Raw genomic sequence first — 12,179 nt, forward strand, 5'->3', positions numbered from 1 at the left:
CAAAAGACATGTTCATAGTAGCATTATTCTTAACAGACCCAAACTGGAAACAACCTAAATGTCCATATAACAGACAAGTAGATCTGTCAATTGTGTATCTTTATATAGTGGAATACTATATGACATTTAAAAAGAACAAAGTACTGTTACAGGCATGTTCTGATTATCTGTTCTTAATTAACCACCCCAAGACTTAGTGGCTTAAAACAATAGTCATTTATTTGCTACAGATCCTGCAATTTGACCAAGAACTACTTTTCAAATGTTGAATCGTTCTCTGCTGTACAGGGCATGGCTTTGCTCCAGTGGGGCTCTCCCATTGGGGCTTTCCAGAGACTTCACACTGTTGACTTATCTCCCATGTATATTTCTAGCACCATGGGATATGCTGGGTCGTACTTCCCAAGTGCTTGTCCCATAGCATGGACCCATCGCAGAGCCCTCTTTCACTCTTGGACTCTGCTCAAATATGGCAGCTTCCCAAGTCACCCAATAAATGGGCTGGAGTATTAGTACATTGTCTCCCAAATCCAAACTGGCCCACCCAGTGTTATGCCTCTTTTTAGTAGTAGGATGTCCACAGTATACGAGGAATAACTTGTCCTTTTCCATAGGAGGAATGACCCAGCATGCCCCAGTTCACTGACCATTTAAAACTTAACTACTGTGATAGGTCCCTTTCCTGATGTGGATTGGAAAGAACGCATTGGCCATACTGTGTTTCCCCGAAAATAAGACCTAGCTGGACCATCAGCTCTAATGCATCTTTTGGAGCAAAAATTAATATCAGACCCGGTATTTATATTGTATTATATTATATTAATATTATATTATATAAGACCCGGTCTTATAGTGAAATAAAACCTGGTCTTATATTAATTTTTGCTCCAAAAGACATATGAGAGCTGATGGTCTGGCTAGGTCTTATTTTCAGGGAAACACAGTATTATCAGCTTCTTACAGTCAGAGGCTGTGTAGACTATTCCAATAAAGAAACCGTATGTGACATAATGGCTACAATTAGGGCTACCTCGTGGGTAACCATCAATCGCCATGCTTCATTTGGTTGTTACAGGAGCAGTATGGGGTAGATTGAATGGGGATACGATGGGGCCACCCTGCATCCTTTGAGAGCAGGACTAATCTCTGAAATTCCACCTGGCATGTGTGGGATTGCTTCTGATTTACTGTCTTGACTAGTGGGGTAATTTTATAGACTTATACTTGGTTCTTCTTTCTATAATGGCTCTTATTTCATAGATCAGGGAACCAGTGTGAGGGTTCTGCCAGCTGCTAAGTATATCCAACCCAATTTGCACTCAGAGGCTAGAAAATAACCACAGAGTGGGTCCACATACCTACTGGACTCTTAGATGAACTTGGGCAGGACCATATGTCCCCCTACTCTAAAAGGTGGGCATACTGGTATTTTGGGTCATGTGGAACCAGTGTAAGCTCAGACTCAATCCAATAGACCTCCAAAGATCTGGTTATTCCCTTTCTACACTGTACAGCTATTCTGGGAAATAGCCAGAGGGCACCTTGGAAGGAAGAATTGAGGAGCTATTTATTTTATACACTTAACAGTGGCATTACGGGTCTTTCTCTTCAACCAGTGTGTTGAACCACAGTCTGAGAACTGGCTGAAACCCGGAAACTGGGTGAGAAGCTGCCATTTTCTATCACAGCCGCTGGCATCAGCCAGTCTTGATCTGCTGTGGTTCAGTCAAGCAATATCCTCATTAAATGCTCATCTTTTTATCCTTCTTATCCCTGGGGACACCGTTGCCACAGGGCCTTGTAGATCGAGCACCTCTGGTGACCATTCAGGCCTTGTGGCCACCTTACCTCTGATGACTCAGTGGCCTTATGTGGCCTCTGCTCCTCCAGAATCTGTGTCTCCATTGACAGTGCGCATGAGGTTCCACGGCAGCAGCTTCTCCTCAGCCACCATAAAGTCCTTTCACTAGTGCGTCCTTTATTGCTTCGAGGAGGGAGGGTCTTCTGGGCCCTCCTGGGGCAGACAGTAAGCTGGTGGGTTCTCAGGCAGTAAGTCCAGTCTATCTCACCCACCTCTCTGAGCCTTCTGACCCCTCCCTAGTACTCTCCCAAAGCAGTTTCAGCATTGTCCCCTCATTGACTGTAGGCCATGACTGTGCCTAAGCTTTAAGGACCAATTCAACAGGGGGTTTGGACCACCTGCAGGGGACATTGCCAGGATGTTCCATCCTGAATCAAGAGAGAGAGGCCTCCATTAAAACTCTCTTTATCCAGCCCTGTATTCCTCCTCTCCCTAGCCCCAGCCTCATACCCTAAGATCTCCTCCTATCTGTGTTTCCCTGTTCCTACCAATACATACCAGCCAGAACTGTAGCTTTTTTGTAAGTTATTTCCTTCAGTAGCAGGGATGGTACTTTCCTGCTTGGGCAATGCTGAGACCTGACCCTAATTATTGGTCTATAGAAGGGGCGGGCAAACCTCAGCTCAGAGGCCAGCCTGTTTATGTATAAAGTTTTATTGTCATGCAGACACACCCATTTGCTTACCCATTGTCTATGGCTGTTTTTACATTATTATTTTAAGTAGTACAAAAGCAGAGTCAAGCAGTTGCAATAGAGGCCACACAGCCCTCAAGCCTGAAATACTATTTACTCTCTTGTCCTTGAAGAAAATGTTTGCTGACTGTGGTCTGGAGGTGTGAGAGGAGGTGGGACGATCTTAAGAAAGATAAGCATCACCTTGGGAGGCCCAGGTGAGCCCTTTGTGTGGGCTTCAGGTGATGGGAGAATACTCTGCTCTAACAAGGGAAAGGGCACTTCTACAGGACTGGAAGGCTCAGGGGGAGCTGGGCATCCATCCAAATGTCTCCATTACAGGCCTCGGAGCCCTGCCCTTTCCCTGCTGGCTGGAGCTGTGCATTCAGGCTCTCTTGTACCGTGTTTCCCCCAAAACAAGGCCTAACCGGAAAATAAGCATTAAAATGTTTTTTCAGGATGCTCATAATATAAAATAAGCCCGAATGCATCTTTTGGAGCAAAAATTAATATAAGACCTGGTCTTATTTGGGGGGAAATACGGTAGGGCTTATTTTATATTATGAGCATCCTGAAAAATCATGCTAGTGCTTATTTTCCGATTAGGTCTTATTTTCGGTGAAACACGGTAGTTCCACCGTCTTGAGTACAAAATCCAGGGGCTGCTTATCAGCACAGCCTGCCTTTGGGCCACGCGAGACGAAGGCCATTTAGAATGCTCTTGTGGATTTCTCCTGTCTCCCACATGCTGCCCTGGATGAAGCCCGTCATTCTCCTTCTTCAAGGCTCCTAGTGCAGTTAACCAAAGCCAGGCAGCTCCACGTCCGCATATTGAGCATTGCCCACGTCTTTGAAGCGCTCGACCTTGCCGAAGTCAGTGTTGCCCTGGAATCCTACCCGCACCTCACCCCAGTCCACTTGACAGCTGAGTCTCGGGCATTGCGGTGCCATAGCCTGCCAGGAGATACCACCCTACTCACCACTGGCAGCCAGGTCCCTATTGCCATCTCACTGGCAAGGGATCCATTTTCAGAAGCTCATCTTCATTTTTTCCCCCTCAAAAGCAACCTGAGACAGGACTTGTATGCAGGTGCTTTACTTGGGGGGTGGTCCCTGGAAGCACAAGTTAAGGAGTGAAGAATATGAGGAAGGAAAGGTAAAAGCCACTAACGGTGTTGTTGAGCAAGCTCTGCTGTGTGTAACTAGAACCTAAACTCGCCCAGGTCTGAGGAGACCATGTGGAACGTGCCCGAGAACTGTCCTTCTGGGGTACTTACCTGGGTACCTCTGGGGTACTTACCTGGTACCTCTGGGGTACTTACCTGGGTACCTCTAGGGTACTTAACTACTGACACTGTCCATCGATGATTGAGGGCTACTACCAGGGACAAGTTTAGGTTACTTCTCCCAGGTGAAGCTGGTTCCCGTTATGCCAGAGAAAACCAGAAGGATGCAAGCATTTGAGGCAAGAAGCTAAAGCCCTGCCAGGAACTATCTACCAAAGCTTCAGGTGAACACAGATATGGGTCTGGGGGATGTGGGTGGGGCAGCAGCAGTGGCTGCTATAACCACCCTTCAGCCAGCCTAGTGCCCAAGTCAGCACGTTGGCAAAAATCATGTGGCCTTGCCCTCTCCCACCCAGCCCACTGAAACGGGAGCTCTGTGAGGGTAGGTCTTTGCCTGTGTTGTTCACTGCTGTATCACAGCACCCAGAAAGCACCTGGCATGCAGTAGGTGTTCAACAAATATTTGTTGAATGATTCACCATGGCTTGCATTTCCTTCACAACCTGAGCACTCCAGCCCCAATCCTCACCCCTAACCCACCCGGTCCCAGCATCCCGGTCACTATTCGTCATCTCTTGACAACCAGTCTGGCATATAACCAAGGTCATTTGCAAATTAGCAAGATCACAAAAATTACAATAGCTAACACATCATCTGTCTAACATGGTTCCAAATGTTTTACACGGTTTATAGCACTGAATACTTATAACATACCTGTAAGGTGGGCATTACTATTGACTCTATTTTACAGATGAGAAACTCAGGCAATAAGCCCTTGAATCACTTGCCTGAGGTCACACCCCTGGGAAGTGGTAGAGAGCCAGGATATCCACCCTGATGACCCAGGTCATACTGCCTGCTCAATAAACCAGAAAGGGGAAGTGCTTCACCCGAGCCACCACCACAGTGACAATTCTAAGAGGAGGCCTGCCAGGACCTATTTCCTCTGTGACCCTCCTCGGTCTTTGATATGATTTAGAATTTTCTCACTCTTATGTAAAACGTGCTATATAAATGCAACTTCCAAACCAACTCGCTGGCCCTGGTTTCCCGTGGCATTGCCAGCCCTCCTAGTTTGCAGCCAGCAGCTGAAAGCAGGGGGACCCACGTCTCCTAGTTTGAATTCCAGATCTCACCATCGCACCCCAGAACAGAGTATCTTGCTTCAGGATTTACTAAACTGTGAAGTGAATTCCAGTATCTTCAGGGAACTGAAAATTCGTGAGTGCGACCGTTTCACTCTTTGATCCTTGTTCATTAATTCTGTTTTTGTAAAATGCAGTTTCTGAGCTCAGTGTTTGTAAGTCCAGGGACACTGTAGTTTAAAATTAGCTCCACTGTACCCAAAAAGGCCTGGGTCTAACTTTTTTCTTAGGACTTGGTTATGTTCTCCTGCTAGTTGTCTCAGGGGCAGGTTTCTCCCCTGGGGCTGGTGCAGAGGGCAGGCCAGGCTGAGCACTCCAGGGCACTCAGGCTCCAACCTAGAGGGGGTGACACCATGCCCACCCCGCCTTCTCTGTGGGGACAGGGGTAGGGGGCAAAGGAACTGAGATTTCCTTGAGAACCTGGGGGCTGGGTCTTAAAAATCCAACCTCACTTCGTTCAAAGAGAAGTGGAGAGAGCCCCTCATTGGAGAGAAAAAGGTCCTGGATTTGTTGCATTTGCCCAAATCCAGCAGCAAATACTGCTGGCCCTACTTTCAGAATATATCCAGAGTCCAGTCACCTCTCGTCACCACCTCCACCGCTGCCCACCTGGTCTAAGCCATCCCTTCTTGTCTGGATTATTTTAACAGCCTCCTCACTGGTCTCCCTACTTCTGTCTTTGCTTCTGTACGGCCTATTCTCCACAGTCAAAGCAGCCAGAGGGATTCTTTTAAAATCTATGTTGGATCACATCACCCTCTAAATGACTTCTGTCTCACTTACTGTAAAACCAGGTCCTTATATGGTCTACAGGTCACACTGCCTGTTACCTCTGACCTCATCTCCGCTCTTCCCTCCATTACCTGTTCTAGCCACATTAGTCTCCTCACTGTTCCTCAAGTGCACAAAGCATGCTGCTGCCTCAGGGCCTTTGCACTCACTGTTCCCTCTTCCTGAACACCCTCCTTCCAGATCCCTTTTCTCACATACTCCGTTCCAATGCCACGTTGTTGGACAGGGGTCTCACGGCCACTCCCTCTAAAACACACCCCCACCTTTCTAGTTCTTCACTCTGCTTTACGTTTCTCCACAGCACTTATTGCTACCAGATGTTATATTACATATGGAATTTTTTTTTTCACTTTTGTATCCTCAGAGCCTAGCACATTGTCTGGCATATACCAGCTACTCAATAAATATTTGTCGAATAAAAAAAATGAATGCCTTATTTAGTTCAATAAAGCCATAGAAACTCTCTGAGTATCAATTTGCTCATTGGTAAAAAGGTGATAAAAGGATGGTTAGTTGTGAGAATATATATTTATTTAGAGATTAAATTTATTACTTTTGAATTTTCTTTTGTTTTGAAATCATTTGAGACATACAGAAAAGTTGCAAAAATACTAAAACAATTCCCACATACTCTTCACCAACAAGTCCCAAAACAGTATCATTTTACCACATTTCCTTCATCATTCTCTCTCTGAATATGTACAAATTATTCTTAAATATATGTTTGAATGGGTAATGTATAAATACGGTACAAAATGAAAGTTAACAAAAATCTCCCTCCTTTTCCATCCCAACTGCTACCAGTTTCTTGTATATTCTGTCAGATATAGTCTATGCACTTACAAACATATATGGATGCATGTGTTATAGTATAAATTGCATTTACACACATACACTTTTTTTCATGCAAAGCATACTAGACTCACTGTTTTCCACCTTGCTTTTTTCATTCAACTGTATATTGTGAAGATTGTTCCATATCGGTCCACCTGGCTCCTTCTCATTTTCTCCACAGCTGCACAGTCGGCCATTGTACGGACCTATCAGAGTTTATTTAACCACCTCCCTGTTGGTGGAAATTTAGGTTGTTTCCAATCCTTTACTGCTACAGACAGTCTTGTAATGAATATCCTTTTATATTGTCATTTTGTATATCACCTGTAGGACAACTGACTAGAAGTGAAATTGCTGAGTAAAAAGATTTTTGCATTTTAAAGGTTGATAGATATCACATTTCTTTTCATGAAAAATGTACCAGTTTATGTTCTTACCAACAGCGTGAAGAAGTGTTTCCCTACATTTTTGACAACACAGCGCATTTTTAAAAAAGGTTTACTAATTGAATAGTTTAAAAAGGTTTACTAATTGAATAATTTAAAATAAAAAATAGTTTATTTTTTATTTCATTTATTACGAGTGGAGATAAGCATTTTTTTTCATGGATTTAAAAGCAATTGATTACTTAGCCATAAAAAAGAATGAAATCTTGCTGTTTGTCCAACATGGGTGGAACTTGAGGGTATTATGCTAAGTGAAATAAGTGAGACAGAGAAAGACAAATACAGTATGATTTCACTTATCAGTGGAATCTGAAGCACAACAAACAAGCAAAACAACACAGACTCATAGATACAGAGAACAAATTGGTGGTTGCCAGAGGGGAGGGAGGTGGGGGATGGGTGATAAAGGGGAAGCGATTAGGAGATACAAATTTCCAGCTATAAAATGAATAAGTCTCAGGATGTAGTGTACAGCACAGGGAATATATTCAATAATATCGTAATAACTTTGTACGGTGACAGATGGTTACTTGACTTGTCGTGGTAATCACATGGTAAGAAATATTAATGTCGAATCGCGATGTTGTACACCTGAAGCTAATATATTGTATTTCAACTATATTTTAATAAAAAAGATAAAGTAAAAGCATAAATGTCACATTACTAGGGAAAAGAAAGCAATTGGTATTTCCCCCATGAATTGTCTATTTACATATGGTGCCAATAGCTCTAATGCATTTTTGTTTGTTCGTTTGTTTTTGTTTGTTTTTAGTTTCAGGTGTACAAAGCAATGTAATAGTTAGACATTTAAACCCCTCATAAAGTGATAACCTACCCCCCAAGCTACTACCCTTCTGACAACTTATATAGCTGTTACAATACCATCGACTATCTTCCCTATGTTGTACTCCACATCCCGTGACTATATATACCTATATATTTAGTTATAGTTGACATTCAATATTATTCTACTTCAGCTTCAGGTGTATAGCACATTGGACACAGTCTGTGAAGTGATCCCCCTAATAAATCCAGTGCCCATCTGACACCTTACATGATCTTTACAACATTGTCGATTATATTCCCCATATTATATTAACTACCAATTTGTGTTTCTAAATACCTTCACCTTTTTCACCCTGCCTCCAACCCCATTCGCATCTATCACCCTGATGGATCTAGTACCTATTTGGCGCCATATCTAGTTATTACAATATTATTGACTGTATTTCTTATGCTGTACCCTACATCTCCATGACTACTGTGTAACAACAGATTTGTACTTCTTAATCCCTTCCCCTTTTACCCACCCTTAATCCCCCCTCCCATCTTAAAGAAGTCCTTCTAAGATTCCTTGTAATACTGGTTTGGTGGTGAGGAACTCCTTCAGCTTTTTCTTGTCTGGGAATCTCCTTATCTGTCCCTCAATTCTAAATGATAGTTTTGCTGGGTAGAGTAATCTTGCTTGTATGTCATTGCTTTTCATCACTTGGAATATTTCCTGCCAATCCCTTCTTCCCTGCAAAGTTTCTGTTGAAAAGTCAGCTGCCAGCTGCCAATGGGGGCGCACTTGCAGGTAACCAACTACTTTTCTCTTCCTGCTTTTAAGATTCTCTCTTTGTCTTTAACCTTTGACATTTTAATTATGATGTGTCTTGGTGTTGGCCTCTTTGGGTTCTTCTTATTTGGGACTCTTTGTGCTTTCTGGGCTTGTATATCTATTTCCTTCACCAGGTTAGGGAAGTTTTCTGTCATTATTTCTTCAAATAGGTTTTCAATTCCTTGCTCTCTCTCTTCTCCTTCTGGTACCCCTATAATGCTAATGTTGGTACACTTGATATTGTCCTGGAGGCCCCTTAAACTCTCCTCAATTTTTTAGATTCTGTTTTTGTTTTGCTGTTCTACTTGGGTGTTTTCTGCTACCTTATCTTCTGCATCGCTGGTTGGATCCTCTGCATCATCTAATCTACTGCTGATTCCCTGTAATACATTCTTCATTTCCGTTATTGTATCCTTTATTTCTTACTGGTTCTTTTTCATGGTTTCCATCTCTATTTTTATGCTTCCCATCTCTCTGTTGAAGTTCTCCCTGAGATCAATGAGCATCCTTATAACCAGTGTTTGGAACTCTGTGTCTGATAGATTGTTTATCTCCATTTCGCTTAGTTCTTTTTCTGGAGCTTTGTTCTATTCTTTTATTTGGGGCATGTTTCTTTGTCCCGCCCATTTTGACTGCCTCCCTGTGTTTGTTTCTATGTATTAGGTAGGGCTGCTATGTCTCCTGATCTTCATAGAGTGGCCTTATGCAGTAGGTGTTCTGTGGGCTCAGTGGTGCAGTCTTCCTGGTCACTTGAGCCACACGCTCCAGGTGTCTCCCTTGTGTGGGTTGTGTGTGCCCTCCTCTTGTAGTTGAGCGTTGGTTGATAATTGCGCATCAACAGAAGGGACTGACCCTAGGGCTCACTAGTTATGAGGACTGGCTTTGACTATAGTGGAAGAGTTGTTGTGCAGGGGCTTATTCGACAGAGCAGGAGCTGCCTCAGCAGGACTCTGGTGCCTGCCCAATCTGCCCCTTGGGTGTGTCATACTTGGAGATGGCTGGATGATGCTCCAGCTTGTTTTGAAGCTGGCCACTGGGGGTACCAGCCCCAGGACCACCTTGGAGGGGATCCTCTGTAGGTCAAGTTTAGCTACAGCCCATGCCCCACCCGGGGCCACCCAGCAGCAGCCAGAAAAAAATCCACAGATGTCTGCCACCTGTGCTGTGCTTGGAGGTGCCTTGAGAGGCCAAGCCATGAACCAAGGTCGGCTGCCGCTAGTGCCAGCTTAGGGCTGCTCAGCCAGAGGTACAGGACATGCTCAAGTCAGATGCTGCTTGTCTGCGTTCCACGAACCTTTGAGAGACCCTAGGAAAGTCTGCAGCTTGAGCCAAGGCTGGTGGTCTGCACGAAAAAGCCACTGGAAGTGGCTTGGGTGTGCCCAAAATTTGGGCGGGGCCAGGTCTTGAATCACCAGGGCGTGGTAAACGAATGGCAGAGACTCAGATATGGTGGCTGCCTGTATCTGCAAGTGGTGAAGGGGAAGGGCTCAGCAAAGAAACAATGGCCTCCACCACCTCCCCATCCAGGAGAAAGTCGCCTCTCCAGCACCCATCCCAAGCCAGACAACTCAGTTCCCCACCATATGTTCCCGCCGCCTTTCCAGCTGGAGCTGCCCCAGCGCTGGAGCTCAGAGCCAGTGATTCTGTTGGTGGGTAAGTCTGTGTGCTGTCCCTTTAAGAGGAGCGCCTGTGAGCGCAGCCTCAGTTAGTCTCACTCAGTCACAATCTCCGCTGGTTTTCACAGTCAGAAATTATGGGGACTTCTCTCCCTAGCACTGGAACCCTGGGCTGGGGTGGGGCTGAGACCTCTGGCTCCTCTGGCGGGTGGGGAGGACCTCCATAGCCAAAATATCCCTCCTGACCTTTAATAGTCACACATGGGTGGAGGACCAGGCCATTCCGTGTCTCTGCCCTTCCTATCAGTCTGGAGGTGACTTCTGCAAGTCTTTAGTTGTAGGGCTTCAGTTCAGTTTGATTTTAGGCAATTCTTGATAATGGTTGTTTTGTAGATTAGTTGTAATTTTGATGTGGTTGTAAGAGAAGGTAAGCACAACGTTTACCTACTGCACCATCTTGGTTTGAAACCTCACATTATTAGTTTTTTAATCTGTAGAAACTCATGATATAAGGAAGAAATTAGCTTATTTTCTCTGATATGTGAATTTTTTTATAGTTTGCCTTTTGATTTGTCAAGGGTGACTCTTTTTTGCTATTCAGTCGTTTTATTTTTTTATTTTAAAATTTCTACATAGTTGAATGTCTCAATCTTTTCCTTTATGGTTTCTAACACTTTGTGATATGCCTGAAAAGGCTTTGCTGCTCTATGATTATTTAAAAATTATCCCATGATTCCTTATGGCATTTGTTCAAACATACACAAAAGTAAAGAGAAGACTAGAATGAGCCAGTGGTTGTCCCACCAACTTCAACAGTAGTCAGAACAGGACCAGAGCCTGTATTATTTCGTCTATACCCCACCCCTTCCCCCTATACCTCCATTATTATTATTTTATTATTTTTTTATTGGGGAAGGGGAACAGAACTTTACTGGGGAACAGTGTGTACTTCCAGGACTTTTTCTAAGTCAAGTTGTTGTCTTCAATCTTAGTTGTGGAGGGCGCAGCTCAGCTCCAGGTCCAGTTGCCGTTGTTAGTTGCAGGGGGTGCAGCCCACCATCCCTTGCAGGAGTCGAACTGGCAACTTTGTGGTTGAGAGCCCACTGGCCCATGTGGGAATCAAACCAGCAGCCTTCAGCGTTAGGAGCACGGAGCTCCAACCACCTGAGCCACTGGGCCAGCCCTACCTCCATTATTTTGAAGTAAATCCCAAACAACATAATTGTATGATTTTTGTTTTTAATGCTTAAACTTCTGATCCATATGGAATTATTTCAGAGATCCAGCTTTGTTTTTCGCAGATACCTAGCCCAATCTCTCAATGGTTTATTGAATAAACCATGTTTCTCACTGATTTGAAATGCCACCTTTATCATACACTAAATTCCCATATATATGTAGTTGAGTTTATTCCTGTCTATTCTTTATTCTCAACCATTGATTTATCCATTTTTATTCATGCTCCAGTACCACTCTGTTCTGATAGTTGTAGCTGTATAGTATATTTTGGTGTTAGGTTAGACTATCCTCTAAGCCTCCCCCAGACACTGTCAGACACTCTGCAGACAGTGCCAGAGAGTGAGGATTGGAGGTGAGGCATGGTGTGCAGGTTTGCACCCAGCTTTAGCCATAACTGTGCCCATCAAGACTCTGGCTGGGATAAGGCATGGCATCACCCTGTCCAATTTCTGACTTTGCCTCTGAGGCCTGGCTGACCTTGAGCAATTTACCTCACGCTCGGGGCCTCTGTTTAGAAGGACCTCCTGCCCAGCTCCAGAATTCTCCCTTTCCGAGATTCTGGGAGTAAGGGAGCCGTAGGAGTACCAGGCAAGGCTGTGACAAGATAACCAGTGGCCTCTACAGGAAGTCTCATAGATTAACACAGGAGATTGGCTCTCTGAGGAAGGAAAGAGTAATTAAGCAAGC

Source organism: Rhinolophus sinicus, linkage group LG05 (genome assembly GCF_036562045.2).
Source record: "Rhinolophus sinicus isolate RSC01 linkage group LG05, ASM3656204v1, whole genome shotgun sequence".
NCBI classification, from domain to species: domain Eukaryota; kingdom Metazoa; phylum Chordata; class Mammalia; order Chiroptera; family Rhinolophidae; genus Rhinolophus; species Rhinolophus sinicus.